Raw genomic sequence first — 18,323 nt, forward strand, 5'->3', positions numbered from 1 at the left:
AGAAGGGGCTAAAGGACGTCAGCTTGCTTAGGAGAGGTCCTGAAAGCAACGTGAAAAACAAATTATAAGTGCAAGACCTTAAAATCTGTTTTTAGCAACTTATATATTGTTTGGCCCCACTTTACTCATTGACAGTCCAGAATGATTATATCCTCTGGTTGTAAGAATTTTTTAATAGTTAAATGGGACAGAGTTAAAAAGTAATTAATGAAACACTGATTCCTCAATAAGGAATTATTTGGCCAAGGAGATGGCTCACTAGGTTATGTGTTTGCCATGCAAGCATGGAGACCCGAGTTTGGAGGCCCAGGACTCATGTGAAAAGCCACGTGTGAATTTGGACATCTGTTAACCTAGTGTTAATTAGGTGGGTGGGGTGTGAGCATTCCTGGAGCTCATTGGCCAGCAGTGATGTCAGTGAAAGATGCTACTTCAAAAAATAAGATTTAGAGCACAATAGATAAGGATACCCAACATCAATTTGGCCTCCACACATGTGCTCATATGTAGAACTTCATCTGTATGCACACTTCCACACATACAAAACACAAATACATATACATACATGCTACACACACACACACTATCCCATGAAGACAAAACCATTTTTCTTAATGATTTTATTTAACTCAGAAAGTTTAATGGTTCACAGTGAACAAACATGGTTACATTTGTATCTCATGTCATTAAAAATTCAGATTTTCATGAGAAATAGAATTCACCTTAATTCAACAAATACTATTCTATGTTTTGAACAACGAACGTTTTCCACTATCACTCTGACCCAAAAATAGAAGCACTGTCAATTTTGTGCTAAATTTGTGATGGATAAATTAAGGTCTTTCTGGTTTCTTAAACTGAGTATATAGCGTTCCCAAATTCTTTGTTTTCAAATAGATTTCAAATATTGCCTTTCTTCTATCAATGTTTTATATTTGTGATGCTAACACTTTCCTTAGGGAGCGTTTTTGTTTATAAAACATATTTCTTTAATAGAAACAAGGTTATCTGCCCCTATCAATTTTAATGTCATTTTTTAAATATTCACCATTCTCAAAAATATATTAATTTTATGGAGCAGGTTGATTGTTCTTATAATTTGCTATTCATGGAGTGTTATTATGACACCCTTCCAAAATTCTGTGTTGATTTGTCTTCTCATTTTCTCCCTGATCATTCTTGATAGAGATATATAACTTCAGTAGTTGGCTTTCAACATTTTAGTTGCTATTATAGAATTATAATATGCATTCTTTATTTCTCATAGAATGCTTGCAATTAATTAACAGTTCACAAGATAGTGGATTACTCTATAATCTCACTCACTGTGGAGGTTCCTGCAGGCATCACTAACCACAGGGAAAGGATCTATTTGTGTTAGGAAGGGAACTCAGTTCAGTATGGCTACGTTAGCCAGTGGCGGCTCAATTTTCTGAACCCTTGACACTAGGGTAATTTATTTTAGAGATATTTAAGTAGAGTAAAAGTTTCCTGTTATGGTTATCTCAATCCCATGTGCTCAATAAAGCTTCTGGCATGACTACATCAAAACTTTTTTTGCAAAGTACATGTGACCTTTACTATGAAAATGGGTTTTATAGCTAAAAGGCCTAGGATGTGGTGTGCTCTCTGACTGAGAAAGTGTAGAGAGCAGCAAGCTATAAAGTACATGTGCTATCTCCCTCAAGGATGGGTCCTATTGACTGGGAAACAAAGCTAAAGCTAAAGGTCTAGGGAGGAAGAGTCTGGGATAACGATGCTGGAACATATGGGTGTGGCATGTCCCAACAGATAGCAAATGTCACCAGGTTATTAACTGCATCTACTGCCAGATTTCTGGGTGGAAAACAGGTACACATCTCTTCCACTGAGGAGATGACCGGGTGTGGTTAGTAATCCTGGTTTCTCCAGGACTTAGCTGTGAACACTAGTGCCCCATGTTTCCTTACAATGTATTTTTCTGCATATGTTAACCCTATAGCAAAATGTTATTAAATATCCATTGACCTATTAAAACTCAAAAGGATGTAGACAATATGTTGTGGTTATAGTGACCCTCACATTTACCCTGTCAGTCATCTTTGCATGCTTTTGTGGTTCCAGTTCTTATGGGGAATTCTCATTAAGAATTATCATAGGTTTTATTGCATGAAAATGTCTTGGATTCATTCACATCTTTAACAAAATGTATTTATGTATAGAATTTAGATCTCCTCTTGGGACATGGGCACTGACAGGTTGCCCATACGCCAGTGCATGGGCATGTCTCCTGTGCATAGGTACGTAATTAGAATCAAAGAGTCACTAATAATAACAAAAAATTATGAAGTCAGGAGGGAAATTAATGAGGCCATTAGAGGAATTTTGAAGGAAGTAGGGGGGATGTATATAATCACAGTCCATCAAATAAACAACATGGTTTTATAAAAGTGAAAAACTATTACCAAAAATAAATGAGGCTAGTGGAAGTGGAAAAACAAATTTCTTGAGAGATTAATCTCTGCTTTCATGGTGATGGTTAGTTTTTTGTTGTTTTTCTTTTCTGTTTTTCTGTTTGTTTTTCCAGCAAATTGTTGGTTAATATAGCTCAGGAAAACCAACAATCAGATGCCAACATCACAACGTATTTCTCAGAACTACAACTGAAGGAGGCTGTTAGATGGTAGATGTAAGTTTCCCTACCGAGGAAAAATTCCTTTGCCAGGCCTTTGGGCAGTCACCAGAAGCAAGGATACAAGTGAAGGATTCCTTCCTTCTGACGGCTTCCAGAATGAATCAACCCTGCAAGGCTTTGGGGTTGGACTCTGGCTCTTAGATGTGTCGAACAGCTGCCCTCTATTATCTGAAGTGACTCAGTTTGTGACAGTTTATTTGGACATCTCTAGGAACCTAACACCTTTGAATACAGTTTCATTCCCCTTTCAGGGCATCTGGAAGATATTCATCCTTTGTCTTCTGATCTCTCTTTCTGGTGAGAGGGCAGCTGTAATTTCTACACTACTATCTCGGATGTAGGATGTCTTAAGTCCTTTCTGGGCTCCTCGGGCTCCTTTTCTAAGCAGTTCCTCTGACATCTTAGCGAGTTCCTTCCATTTGCATGACTAAGCTTTTTCTGAGCTTATTAGATCAGTCAGTTAATTTCTTTGACTAGTTTAGGGAAGTACCCAGCTCCACTTCTGTGCAAGGCTTGCTAAGCTCTTCGGTATCCTGTTTCTGCTGTAACTCCCAATCTTCTATAGCACAACGTTTCATGTGCCTCAGAGGCCTTTCTTGTTCATTTTGAAAGTACATTTTCATCCTTCGGTTTGAGTAATTTCTATTTACTGGCCCTTCATTTTCCAGCATCTAATGCATTTTAAGCCCAGTATTGAATTGTTCCTTTCAAAGTTATGGCTTTCATTTCAAAAGTTTCCTTTAAAAAAAAAAAAACACATATTCCTATTTCTCATCTCGATTCCTCTTTGTTCTCTCATAGATTCTTAGTGTCTTAGAGTGCATTTATAAAAGTTTGTTTCAAATTAGTTTTTGATAATTTTAGTAACAAAACCTATAGCCTGAATATAATACACTTTCCTACAACATCCGCGTGCATGAACCCTCATCCCATAGAGTCTATGGGAACATAGACATTTGTTTACTCCCCTGGCAGGAATGCCTCTGTCTGCTCAGGGAACGCTGTGGGCAAGATGCTTCTTTCCCTAGTTTAGGTCACTCAAGAACATTGCACAAACAGCCCCCATTTGGTCTTGAGACTTTTTGCCCCCTGAGAACATCTGGTGATAGCAATGAGAACTATTCTTCATATCTATCATTGCTTCTCTGTTCTGCTTTGAACCCCAAGCTATCTTGAAGTTAAAACTTCAGAGAAAACCAGTAAAAGGTTCTTGAGTACCACTGCCTAGAGTACCATGGATCTGCTGACTCTCAAAGGGACTTCAAGTCCTTTGCACTCATCACTGGTACATTGTCGTAGAAACCATCTTGGCATGTTTTTCATGGGACTCATTTGTACAATTCTTTGACTACCTGTCATATTTTATTTTGCTTTAAACATTGTTGATGCATTTCAGAAATACTGAATTATATGGTCTGCAAAACTTTTTTGGAACACAGTTAAGCAATTGTGTATTTTATTAATCAGATCTTGCAGTAGTTTATTTTGTTTGGGAGGGCGTTTTTTACATTTTATTCCCACATCATATTTAGTAAATTAGAATGTGATTCTCACTGTTAATTTAGAATGTTTTTGAGATCTGGAATGAAGGCTCAAGTTGCTTACCCAACGCAGTTGAGCCTAAGTTGGTGCTCTTCTCTACCCCATCTTTGAATGACCCATGGCCTTTATAGAGTTCTTACTCTGTTCCCATTTCTATATCCTGGTCCGCACAGGTTCTCACCTGTCACATGTGTTGCCTACCTTTGGTTCCTACTCATCTTTGATAAAGGGTTACCCAGCTTTGACAAAGTCTTGGGACTTCTAAATCGTCTTGGTGTCTCTTCTCTCATAGTTGTCCCCAAGTCCCTGCTCTTTCAGAAGACTTCACTTTTGATATTGCTCTGCAAAAAGCCTGCTATGCTCTACTTCAGCTCTACCTTCAGCACTACACGATGATGTGCGCTTCTTGGCCCAAGGTAAGGGAAATAAGAAGCACCTATATGATTATCCCATTTCAAAGATCATATGACTAGATTGTTTATGGTCTGAAAAGAAATTACTTTGTGCGTGTTGTCCACATTCATAGTTGTTAGCATCATATTGACAACTCCGTGGAGGAGGTTAAAAACTCCATTTTAGTTTTCCTCTGATAATTCTTGCAATTTTGGGTTTGTTAGTGAATGACGCCTATTCTCTGGAGTTATGAATTGTTTGTTCGCTTCTTTATTTCTCTTTGTGTTCTTTCTTTACTTGGTTTTTCTATTTTCATGATCTGTTTTTCTCTGTGACTCAACTATATTGCTAAGAATCATACAAAAAAAATTCTTTACAAGAGTAGAAGTTGTTCAAAGAATAATCCACCAGAAAGTCACTAACTGTGAGAAAAGGCTGTTAGGGAATATTCAGATGCCAGCAGGTTTAAGTATGCTTTGTGCACTCCTTAGCTATCTCAGAGAGGATCTCCTAAAATCTGTTAATGTGAAAAGAAGCACATCCCTATCTTCCTGAAGCCATTTTACTTTAGGACTCTCAGTGTAGCCTCTACCATACCTGAACTGAACTGCTTGAATACACCTTTCACTGTCTCTACTATTGTGCTGCATGTTGACAGCTAGCGGTGACAGTTAGATCTTGAAAAAAAAAACCTCCTGAGAACAAATTATCTTTCACAAAGGGAGGATGTTTGGGATGAAGAGTTGTTATAACTATTTCTGACTACTTGTGTTCAGCTCTACCCCCTTTACTCTGCTCAGGGATTAGTGGCCTGACTATTCATTTTTCCAACCTTTACTATAGCTTTGGGGTTAAAAAAAAAAAAAACACACTTTTCTGAAATGGAAACTTCCAGTTTTCTCTTTCGCGGCATTTCAAGCTAGTCTATTTACATTCATTTATTCTAATGGTGTGTTTAGTTTAGGTGGATTGTTGTCTGCCACTAAACAATAGCTTTATTTCCAACATTTAGTGGGACACAGATAGACCACAGTGGTGTTGTACATGTGATAGTACACACAAGAGCTAATTTTGAGTAAACCAAAGGTGATGTGGAGGCAGAGAAGGAGTGTGCACCCCAACTGTGATCTTTAAGATTTTCTCTCAGCTCCTTTCTCAAGAGCATCACTTAGATCTGCATTAGATCTGTGAAGTAAATGTATCGCTCTGCATCCCTTCATCCTACACTTCCAGAAGTGCAGCAGGAAGGAGCCATTAGTTTCCAAAAGCCTTCAACAGGAAACTTAGTCTGTGTCACCTCACCATACAGGCAAAAGTGGAAGCAGTAGCCCTGGGAATATATGAGCAGGTGTGACAAGAACTGAGGTTATTTTCCGTATAAGGTTGGAACTGCACAGAGTCCAGGATCCCTTCAATGTACAGACATCTGTGACAGCCCTCCTGCTGTCTATCAGAAAAATGTAATTTGCAGGGCTCTCCTGCTTTTCCCAACTTAATTTCAACAAAGTAAACCCATCTGGAGACATCTTTGCTGCAATCTTCTTCCTGCCTCATTACAACTGTATCAGCACATCAGCATTCTGGGACTGCCTGGCCTGCCTCTCTCTTCTCTGCCAGAGCATCTTATAGCCAATTAAATCCATTGTAGCTCAGCTCTGAGACCAGCCATCGCTCCCTCATTGCTTTTCAATAGCTTGAGATCCAGTCAGCTGAAAAAACCAAACTGATAACCGAGCAGGAATCATCACTAGAGTGAGAAATTATTGAAGAAGTTCACGCAACACCAGAGGCAACCTCATTGGGATGTGGCTCTAAGATGTACAATGAGTCCTTTTAGACCACACCTGAGAGCAACCGCAGCTTTCTCTGTAAGGGTAATCTGTGTCTCAAGAGTGACATTAAGCTGCTTCTCAGCAACTCATTCTGTCCTCACTGTCTTGGGCCATCATTCTTTCCACGTTTGTTTCAGTAACTAAAAAAAAAAAGAACATTTGGATCCAAACATAAGAAACTTTATTGCACTTTCTGAACTCAGACCTCAGTTTTGAGCTCCTCTTAATCCTTCACTTTGCCATTTCTCATAAATTCTTATTAATTATACATACATTTCCATATAATGAGCTGCTTATCTAAGGCCTACATAGGCCACTTGGAGAATGTCAGAGGTAGAAGAAATGTTGGGGATCATCAAGTCTAAGTCTTCCATTTTATAGATTTTTTTCAATTTATAGACTTTTATAAGAAATCAATGCAATCATTTAGAAGACCAATAACATAGAAGGTCTATTTTATAGCTAATGTAGAAATATATCACTATCCCATGACTTGGGTGAGGTTTATGAAGCACTCACATAAAGCCTAAGATGTCAGCTAGAAATTTTAATCAAGATTTCAAGAGTGTGATTGTTAGCCATTCAAAAGGCTAAAGCAGGAAGTTCATCAAATTGATGCCAACCTGGACAACTGAGTAAGACTCTGTCTCAAAAATAATTTTTAAAAGTACTGTTTGGGTATTATTTTTTAAAGAGTGAAGTTTCAGCTATCGCTCAAACTTCTCTGTATAGCAATCTCCCTTGCCTGAAACTTCCTCGTGAATCTTCTCATTTGAAATTTCTCGATTCAGGCTTTCGTGGTCTGGAAGCATTCATCCTTCTTATTGCCCAACTGATTATTTTTCTTGGCCAGATTTTCCTACTTTAAAAAGTGATGTACTGAATGAAACAATGGAAGAAGCTGATTTTCTCCGTTTGTATGGTAATGTGGATTAACGATGCTAGAGGCACTTTTATTCTTATGCTTGAAGCTGGCTTACCACCTTGATTCCTACATTCTAGTTTATGGAGAAGAGGATCGGAAATGTTCATAGAAAAGCTTCCTTTCAAAGACACACACCATGGAACTATGGAGTGTTCTCATGATGCTTGTTCATGTTTCCTTATTCCAAACTCCATCACTCCCATCCTAGACAGAAAGGAAGCTGGAAATAGTAGTTGGTAGGTGACTTAAGGTTTCTGTTCATATGATAAAACACATGACCAAAAGCAACTTGGGGAGGAAAGGGATTATTTGGTTTATATTCTGCATTGTAGTTCATCACTGAAGGAAGTCAGACAGGGTCTCATGCAGGGAAAAAACCTGAAGGCAGAAGCTAATGCAGAGGCCACGGAGGGGAGCTGCTTACTGCCTTGCCCCCCACAGCTTTCTCAGCCTGCTTTCTTATGAAAACCAGAACCATTAGCCCAGGGATGACACCACCCATAATAGACTGGGCTCTCCCACATCAATCACTAATTATGAAAATGCCCTACAGGCTTGCCTACAGTTTTGATGCTATAGAAGCATTATCTCCTAACATCTGAGTCATCTCTCCAGCCCTGGAAGCATTTTCTCAACTGAGGCTCATTCCTCTCTGATGAGTCTAGCTTGTGTCAACTTGACATAAAACTAGCCAGTACAGTCGGTAACTAGAAAAACCTTAAGAGTTAGAGTAACATATTATTTTTCTTTTTGCTGTGGCAAAATTCATGACAGGTAGAAACTTCGGGGAGGAAATAGTTGCTTTGTCATATTGCTTTGAACAGGAATGTCATAGTGACCAAATAATGGCAATGGAAACATGAGGCTGCTATCCCAGATCTAGGTAGATATTGTCAGCTGTGTTCAGTTTATTTTTTGCTTTCCTCCATTTTATTATTCAGAACTAGACTTCAACCCATTGCTGGATCACATTCCATAAATAGTCTAAGTACTTTTGGATCTGTGCTAAGAGGAAAAGAGGAGTGCATGACTGTCAGCTGGCAGTTGCTAACAGTGTATTTTACACTTACTTTGGAATGAGGAACTGCTAAAACCAATAAGAATCTACAATCATATTTATAATGTGAAAGGAAAACCTGAAAGATTCAAAAAGAAAAAAAATCAACCAATATAAACTTTTGAGAACTGTAGAGGCATGGTCATCAACATACTTCATTACAGCTATAAGTTCTAAAGCATTAGAAAAATAAACAGAATTAAAGCTAACGATATGCAATATATTAATGCTATTATAGGAAGACTTCCTTGGAGAGTTTCCCTTTATTCGTAGGCATTAAGAAACCTCAGGGAAAGAAGGGTTACCCATTCAGTAAGAGATGTACCTGAACTCCTAACACACCTCCCTGTGGGATTTTGCTCATTATGTGGACAAAAAGATTGGACAGTTAACATTGTACATTCAGTAAAAACATAATAATTCCTAAAGGTCAAAGGAAGAAACCCCAAAGAACTCACTTTATTGCTTCCTATCTTTCCAGTAAGATAAATCATTTCTGTGTTGAAACCTCTGTGAGACGAGGGAGTCAGTAACGATACATCAATAAAGCTCCTACCATCTGAACAAAACACCATGAGGATATAAAATGTATTTCTAGACCAACACTTTCCCCCAACTTTTATTCCTGTAGTGCGTTGGACAAAATCACTTCATTGATAGATACCCCATGATATCATCAGCTCCTTTGTACGTGTAGATTGCCTGCAGCCTTTAAAGACACCTTTTTCTTCACTGGCATCAAGATATTCTCAAAATCTACTAACAATTATTTGGACAGAATCTTGGTATTACTCATGAATACTGTAGATATTGACCAAGAGAACTTTGAAATTGATCCCCTACTTCCATTCTCCAATAAAAAGTAACACAAAAGCCCACCACATTCTTCAGTTAATTTTAAAAACACTGTTGCCCACTGCAATCAAAGAAGTTATTTTGTTCAGTAAAGTCAATCACAGGTTCTTCAGATATTATAGTAATATAAAGACAAGATTAAATTGCTTTTAATTTAGTTTCCAGTGTTTCTAAAAATAAGATGGAAAATAAAGTTCAAGACATCAATCTATTTGTAGGTGAAAGTCTAGTGACTTTAAATGTCAAGGGAATTAAATTTAAAATTAAGTTCTCTGGCTTTTGCCTTTTTCTCTCCAAGTTCATATCCAGGTTAATCTCAGATAGAGTTATTATCCATACCTGGATGAAGTTAGGATTCTTTCAATAGTTGAATTCCAGAAGTCTCCCACTGGAAAGGTTTGAGTCCCACAGGGTCATAGAAGTTCAGTTTTCTTAATACAATGCTCCTATATTGCTCTTTTTTTTTTTTTGAGAAATCCAAAGAGGGCATAGAATATGTGTGACATGGGAAATTTTGAAATTCATCTAAATTTGAACCCCTAGAGAAGTTATTGTAGATAAAATTATATTCTTAATAATTGTTTCAGAAACAATGCTGAGAATCTGGTGATATGGGCAAACTCCATGATTCATGTTTTAGAAACTCAACAGGAGAGGAAAAATCTTGGCATTATTGATTTGTTAGGAAAGAGAAAAGAAAGTCACTGGAAAAAGGTCTTTCTTAAATGAAACATAGTTGGTTTTTGCAAATTTACTAATGCAGTTTGTGGTACCCCTGACTTAAAGAAGCCTATCTTCTTTTCTGTCTAGTCCTATCTCTTCTATTCCTTCCCCTGCTTTGATCCTTCCATGTCTATTCCTCAGTATATATATGGCTATGAGCTACATCTAATGCCACCATACCAGTATCCTAACTGACAGGAACTTCAGATATGGTCAACAATGCACTTGGGGTATGAAATTGGTCAGGCTTCATCTATACTCTTGTGGAAGAGAGGGTGTATTCCTAATATGAAAGTTTCCAGTCCTTATCAAAAGCCAGGTTCAAATCTCTATATCATCATTACGTAATGGGTTAAAGCTGGTACCTTTGTAACAATTAGTTTTTTTAATGAAAACTCTTCTTTGCTGAATTAGCTAAGGAGAAAATCTAAACATCTGGAGATGTCTCCTGCTTCAGATTTGGACGACATATAGTTCAGTTATGATTCTAATGTTGGAGACAATAACTGTTGACACATACCAGTTATTTCCAACAAGTGAAATTCTGTAGCTGACCATTTGGGCAGTTGTGACATTTTCCTGGAAAAGATTTCACACATTCCAATACCTTCCAGTCATCTTAGAACACCTGTGATAATTGTTTCATGTCAATATCCTGTAGCTCACACAAAATCTTATTAAATTGGTTGGGTTTAAGCATTTACCAGGGTTACAAACCTTTAAATGTTAGGGAAATTCAAAGGACTAGAGAACAGGCAGCACCATGAAGTCTCAGCTCTGTCTTGGTTCAGATCAAAACATTCTCCACATAATTGCTTTGTCCTGTATTAAGGAGAAGAAAAGCCAGTAGATACTATTTTTGGAGGGAGCTGGAGAGGTGGCTCAGTGGTTAAGAGCACTGACTGCACTTCTGGAGGATCTGGGTTCAATTCCCAAAACCCACAAAGCCGCTCACACCTGTCTGTAGCTCAGTTCCCGGGAAAGTGACACACTTACACCAATACACATAAAATAAATTTGAAAAATGTTATTTTTAGAGCAGACAGAAAAGGGCTGTAGTGTTTGGAAATTTTATTTATTCTGCCAAAAACAAAATGAGAAAACACAGTAAGATTAAAGAATTAAGTAGACCAGACTCGAAATTGACTTTTCTCTCCTTGTCCCCATGAAGCGGTTTCTAATATTGTTTAAGAATAGATTTGCCTTTTCTCATTTCTTTGGACCTACTTTCTTAACATTAGCAATTTTTTCTCTATACTGAATCTCTTCTGTTCTTATAACACATCTGTAAAGTTTTTCCACCAATTTCAACATGTAGAATCTAGTCCTATTTGGGATGATCTGGCCTACTGGAACCTATTGATTTGAAGTTCAATTCCAAACAAATAAAGGAGTAGAAAAATGCAAGGAATAAGCAACACTGAGTTTGGGAATCAGATAAGTATACATTTATGATTTTAGTCCTAAGAGAGACCGCTTGTTACTATGGGAACCAATCTCTATAAGCCTCAGTTTCCTCTCACATCAGAGGCGTTACCTCAGAGCAATTGGGAGCATTAAATCTAATGATGCTGGTAGCACTTACTGCAATGCCTGGCAAACAGTAAGTGCCATGTCAGCTTTTGCCATTACTGTAATAACCACGATCCTTATGCATCTCTCTTCTTCTCATTCATGTCCTGTCCTCTGTTTTGAATTTAAATATCTTGGTATATTAATTAAAGCCATAATTCTTTATTTTAGCACTATTTTGTGCAAGCAGTGGGATGTCAAAGGTACTTAAAATATGATACCTTGAGATGGTTTATGAGCAATGTGGCAGACTCTGAAATTCAAATTTTATGCCTCGGACCCAAGAATTTTGGAATGATCTGTGTAGTAGAGGCTCAATACAAAGTAAGCAGTTGCAGATCTGGTGATCCTAGCAAAGTAGATATTCAAGAAATCATACAGGGGAATGTCCAGTGCCTAATAATAATTTTACAAAGACGGGATGGGAAAGCATAGTATTAGAGAGTAGACAGTGAAAATGAACACACATTCTGGGTTTTAGCTGCTGTGCTGGCATTCGGGATGGTATTTATTTTCTGAGGTTCAAGTCTCCCATTTTATAACATGAAAATTCTAGCACCTTACCTCGCCATGTCGTTTTTACAATGGGGGACTTTATCTAATTTTAGTAGGCTCTAATTCAGGCCATCTATATTGATTCTTTTTATCCCAAGGATGGCTAAAATTAGTTTGTATTTTCACCTCATTCTTTATTTCCAAACACAATGCCATGTACACACTGCAGTTATTGTGTAGACTTTGGCATTCTGCATGAGGGTAGGAATCTTAAACCCGAGACCCATCTGATGACGGGTGGAGGGTGCATATTAGAGATTTTGCCAACAGCCTAAAACACAGCTTTTGGTTCCAAAAGAGGAGGAGGTTGTGTCTCCAGCATTTAATTATATTCTCTAAGGCAGAAATTGTGGGCCTGCCGTGAAATATAATTACAATTCTCTGTTGTCTATTTGGGAACAAAACCAGCAAGTCCACCTTTAATCAATTTACAGACAGAAACATAAAAAGCAAACAAGCAGGCTCCCTAAGAAAAGGAGATAAACAGGAATTGCATATGCCATTAGCTTTGGCTGAGCAGACATGAGGACCCATCTTTTTGAAAAAAGCGAACACAATCCCTCTTCAAGAACAGTTCCTTTTCTCTGAGCTAGTTTAAACCAAATGCAAGCAATTTACGAAGTTTTCTGAACTCTCTTGATTAATAAGGTTAAAAGTGTCTCTGTTTCCCTGTCCTTACTGTTCCTCCTTCACAAAATGAAATCAAGGTTGTATCTGAAAGTCTACATTACTCCGGGTATATCAAATTACTGAAAGCCTGGGTCCCCAGTGATCACTTTCTAAGGAATAGCTCTGGAAGTAGAAATAAGAAAACACCCAACGGAAAATCTGAAGCTATCTAAGCTTCGATTTTCTCCAAAGCAAAGCCCTAGTCAAAGAGTGCAAAGGCATTTTGTGCAGGAGGTTAATCCAAGTAAGGGATATAGAGGAGCTAAGCACTAGAATGTAAGCCAGAAATATGGCAAATTGGCAGGCTGACAGCTTTAAACCAAAGGACCCTAGAAGGACTTTAGATACAAGATCTCTGACCTGTTCCGTTCTCCTTTGTCTCGCAAGGTGGATCATGAAGCAACTCCTCCCCTACCAAGCTAGTCATAAAACCTGCAGAGATGTCTGTTCTGTTCCTAGGATTAAATTTCTGACCATCTTTTGAGACCATTTTGGAGACAGTGTAAGCGGTGAAGAAGTTGACCCACAGAGGCTAAGGGGCTCTGGAAAAACTGGCCCTGTTGGATACATGCCATTTACTACTGTCACCATCCAGATGGTCCCTGTCCTATCCTGCATTCCCACACTACTCATTTCTTTAATCAGATGGACACATTAATTAATTTTGTACACATAAATCAATTTTTTCTTGGCCTTGGCTCCTCCTTTTAGCAGTATCTACATCATATGAAACTCCAATAAATGCATCAGTATGCTTTGTCTTGTTGACCTAACTTTGCAGTAGGTATAGTAGCCACAACTGTTTAAATGAGGTTAAGTAATCAATGTTTTGCTTATACAAAGGTCAGGTGAAGAGAAGCAGGAAGAAGAGAAAGACAATACACAGATGTGTTGTCGAAGGTTCTATTCCTTTAGGCAAATGAAACTTGATTCTTTTGTGGAAACTCAGGATGTGAATCTTGGATTCACATTTCTGAAACAGGAGGGTCAATCCATTTGAAAGGATAAAAAGTCATATATTACACTTATGTAATTCATGAGCTAAGCCAGGAGTCATGAAATAAAAGACAGATCATGGAAGAATTATGTATCATATTTATTCAACAATGCTTAATGTAACATGAGAGTGTTCAGAAATAAAGACCCAGGGAGAAACATTTGCTTTACCATTTAGATCTGATGGATAATGAAACATATAGCATATGATTTTTTCAGAAAAAGGGGCATAATTTAATACTTGTAAATGAGGTAGAGGGTTTCAGCCAGACCTGTGTGTTCACATACTCTTCTCTTCACAGGAGTGAGACAGGATTCATGTAGAATGATGGTGTTAGTGGCCACTTGCAGCAAAGAAGCTGGCATATCTTTGGCCATACTTTACATAGGATGCTAAGAAACAACGCAATGACTTCCTCAGTTGCCAAAGAAGTGCCATATTTTTTGACATCGCATGTATTCTTTTAATTTCTTGACTATTTCACATACATATCATGCTTCTTGAGCAAACCCACCATCTATTTACTTGCTTACTTATTTAGTTCACTGGGTTCATTTAGTGCTATCTCTGTGCTGACGGGTGTGGGAGTCAGTCACTGGGGCATGGAGAACCTATCAGGATATTTAGTTCTCCAACCTAACAAATTATATTCCAGAATCTTTTGTTTCTACACATTCTCACACGATTGGATCTGAGAGATCCCAGACAAAAGAGAGACACCACAGCAGAAGCTGCTCAAATCTAAACTAAGCAGGTCTCTGTCTAAGGGCCAAGAAAAAAAAAAAAAAAAGCTGGGCTGAGATAAGACAAATGCATCAAAAGGATGTCTCCACCCAAGGGCTGCAAGAATATTCTTTATCCCTGTCACATTTTATTATAGGCTCTTGCTCTGAGTTATTTAATAACAACAGCAACTACCATTTATGCACAGTTTGCCAGATGCTGTGCTGTACAATTTTTAAATAGGTTTTCAGTTTCTTTGCTCCTCTGTGATAATTTTGTATTGTGCACATTTTATTTGTGAGGAGACATGTGGATGAAAGTTTAATATTTTGTCTACATTCAGAAAGCATATACATGCAGGTGTTCAACATCATTTTACTACAGAAAATGCATTATTCCTCTAAAGAATAGAAAATCTGTGCATTTTTTCAGTTAAAATTCATTACATTCTCAGACATATAAAATGAAGCAAGAGCTTTTTACAGTGACATTTCCTCTTTTAAAATCGTACTTTCATGGTATCTTTCTCTCTCTTTCTTTCTCTCTCATTTTCCCTCTATATGAATACAAGTGTGTGTAGTGTTTACGCTCCACTGAGCGAATTTCCTTACTTGCTAATGAATTGCTACTCATAACACCACAGTGTGAATACACTAACCTGAATAACAAATATGTAATGAATTATGTTCATACTCAGAAGAGAGGACTCATTTGGGGCCACAGATCACCTGATAACATGATAGATACATTGTAGGTATGTATGTAGGTAGAATATAAAGAGGGAGCTCATTTATGTAGGCCACTTAGCTTATTCTTAAACACAGAATTTATACAAAGCTTTCTACCCAGATGAGAATACAAGGCTTCCCTGAAACCATGCACATCATTTAATGGTTGCTTCCTGTATGGGAACTGTAACCAATGGACTGCGTTCAGGTCTCCTGCTGTAGAAAGTGAGGTCTATCTTGCAGAGCTTCCCTACTGTGAAAACAGAAAACCTTTATTCGAAAACCACTCTTATCTAGAACATTTCCAGGTTCAAGGCGGAGGCAAGGGGAGGTGGAGCATCATGTGTGTCTGGCCAGCGTTCTGTCATCACACTTTGCTGACCCCTAAGCCTCACCCAGCTTGTGCATTTTCCTCTCATTAAGATAGCAAAGGGAGGGGATTCAGAATGCCTCACAATTATTAAGGCTGTCTGTCCTCTAAAAGCAATAAAGCGTTCTGTTTCACCTCAAAACTGCTACATGCTTCAGTGCACCTCAGCTATTTGAAAATTTATATCAATACAGCCAATAACATATCTAGGTATCTAGGTTCAGTCAACATCACAGCACACTACATTCACGAGTCACTTATGTGGCACTGACTTGACACTTCCTGGAACTGCAAGAACTTTCTCCCATTCTTCTGTAGAAATTCTGCAGATTTATCTAAAAATGAAACTTGGATCAATGAACTAAGAAGGTTGGTATAGTAATAGTAGAAATCGAAGGAGAAAAGCTTACTAAAACAACAATTCCATTTGGGACCTACAAAACAGGCAAAGAATTAAAACATGAGAGAATCAGAGAGTGTGCACTGTATTAGGGGGGAATAACAATATAGTTATTTCCTTTACTTTAGTAGGGTAGACCTCAGGCATTTATTTTATCATGATAAATAGACATGTTCAAACTTGCATACGCAATAATAGTTACTTTAGAAATTTCGAGTTGTAGAAACCTTGAAAACATGTAAATAATTTTATTTCCTCTCAAGCAAAAATTCATCAGAAATTGAAGTTAATTTGTTGTGGGAACTCCTTTAGTCAATAACCTGTAAGATACCAGCCCACTTGAGCATGGTCTCTTGTTCTGTAAATGCTGATGTAAAACTTGCATGGTCTCAATCTCTCCCCTTTCCCTGCTGGATTCAGTTCCTACTTGTGCAGAGGATTGTGATCTGTGAGACTACCCCTAAATAAAGAAACTTTTATTATACTCAATTATGAGCTAGTGTGGGGCTACTTTATAATGTCCATCTACACTACTTTAATACCAATTTTATATTATTGGTTTATTATTATCCCCAGACACTGTAAACCTAGCAGCATAGCAAATGGCATGTAGTAGTCACACAGTGAGTATTTGTTGTATCAATAAATTATTTAGTTATTAATAATTATCTACATCATGATCATTTGGTAGACATTAAATTCACACATAAAAGATAATATATATGTATATATATATAACAGAAAATTTACCTGAAAACAATGAGCTTATAGCTTTCATTTCTTTCTTCTAAAGATTCATCAGCATTTCCTAAGACTTATCAATGAACATTTGCAATTTATAAAACAAATATAAAATGCAAAATGTTTCTGGAGGTGTAGCTCAAAGTAAACACCTTCTATGAAACATTTTTTTTTCTGAGCTTTTCAGCCATGGGTGACCTTTTCCCCTTCAGCCCTCAGTATACATACAGTGAATGTCTGTTGCACATTTCTGTGCTTTTTGATTTGCAGGCCGAGCTCATGTGTATCACTCATCTGTACTCCTCTTAGACTAACATCTTGTGCCATTTATTTCTTATCCAGAGAAGACAGAATACTGGGCTCTCAAGGTGAAGCTGACATAGCAATGGGAAGGCCAGTGAGGAAAAAAGAGCTGGAGAGAATATAGCTGTAACAGTCTGTCAGAAACAAACAGCAGGAAATTAGCAACAAGGTTCTGTTTGGTTTCTTAAAAGGAATGTAAAGTTTTCCTTTGGCTGCAATGCTATTTTCATCTTGAAAAGAGTCCATTAGACCTTCTAAATGACTGCTTATGCCCACAGAGAAGAAATTGCTAACAGCTTTGGTCAGAAAAGCAGCTGCTTTTCACTGTGGTTAATGGTGACTGCAAAGACGTGTAACATCCAAGTATCAAGTATAAAGGAATGGAGAATGTTCACCCATAAATGAGGTATCCAAATCCCCTCTCCAAGGCTCTGGCATATCACAGAAAAAATAGAGAAGAAAGGCTACAAGAGATGGAGGAAGGGAATGTGTGCCCAATGTTTACTTCCCAACAAGACATGGCTTTGCATTCTCTTTTTTTTAAAAAAATATTATTTATTTATTTAAATTTTATTTTACATTCCAACCACAGTTCTCCCTTCTGTGCCCCCTTACTTTCCCCCTATCCAGCCCTTTCCCCATCTACTTCTCTCAACAGGTAAGGGCTTCCAAGGGAAGTCAACAAAGTCTGGCATGCTTTTGAACTCAGTTGGATCCTTCAGCACACAAAAATTAATGGTTGATATCAAAGTGAGAGATATTGTCTTCAGTAGTATAACCATTGGTAAGGTGCCCATGCTCCTAACATTCCTAACAAACCATCACTAAAACTCCTAGTAAATGATGCTCAGGAAACTTATTGTCACAGACAAAACAACAAAACCACTACCACACAAAATGCAGGAAAATAGAAGAGGGACTAGTTGAGAAGTGGAATGGGTTTGAGGGATAACAAGGAAGGTTAATGGGAAACATTGTCAAAATGCATTATGTACATTTAGGAAAATTATTTTGTATAATCAGTATATGTCAATAAAATGTTACAACAAGCAATCTATTAGAATTTCCTTTTCTTTCTCTAGCCAAGATCTTTGCAGACATTAGACAACTGCTTGACCACTGAGCTGTCACCATTAAGGCTTTCTCGTGACTGAATTGGAACTCATTGAAGCCCTTTCATAAGGAAATCATATCATGAACCAAAAAGCATGGCTCAAGATTGAGCAATTCTTATCCCTATAACAACCAAATTAGTTTCTAAAAC

Source organism: Chionomys nivalis, chromosome 23 (genome assembly GCF_950005125.1).
Source record: "Chionomys nivalis chromosome 23, mChiNiv1.1, whole genome shotgun sequence".
NCBI classification, from domain to species: domain Eukaryota; kingdom Metazoa; phylum Chordata; class Mammalia; order Rodentia; family Cricetidae; genus Chionomys; species Chionomys nivalis.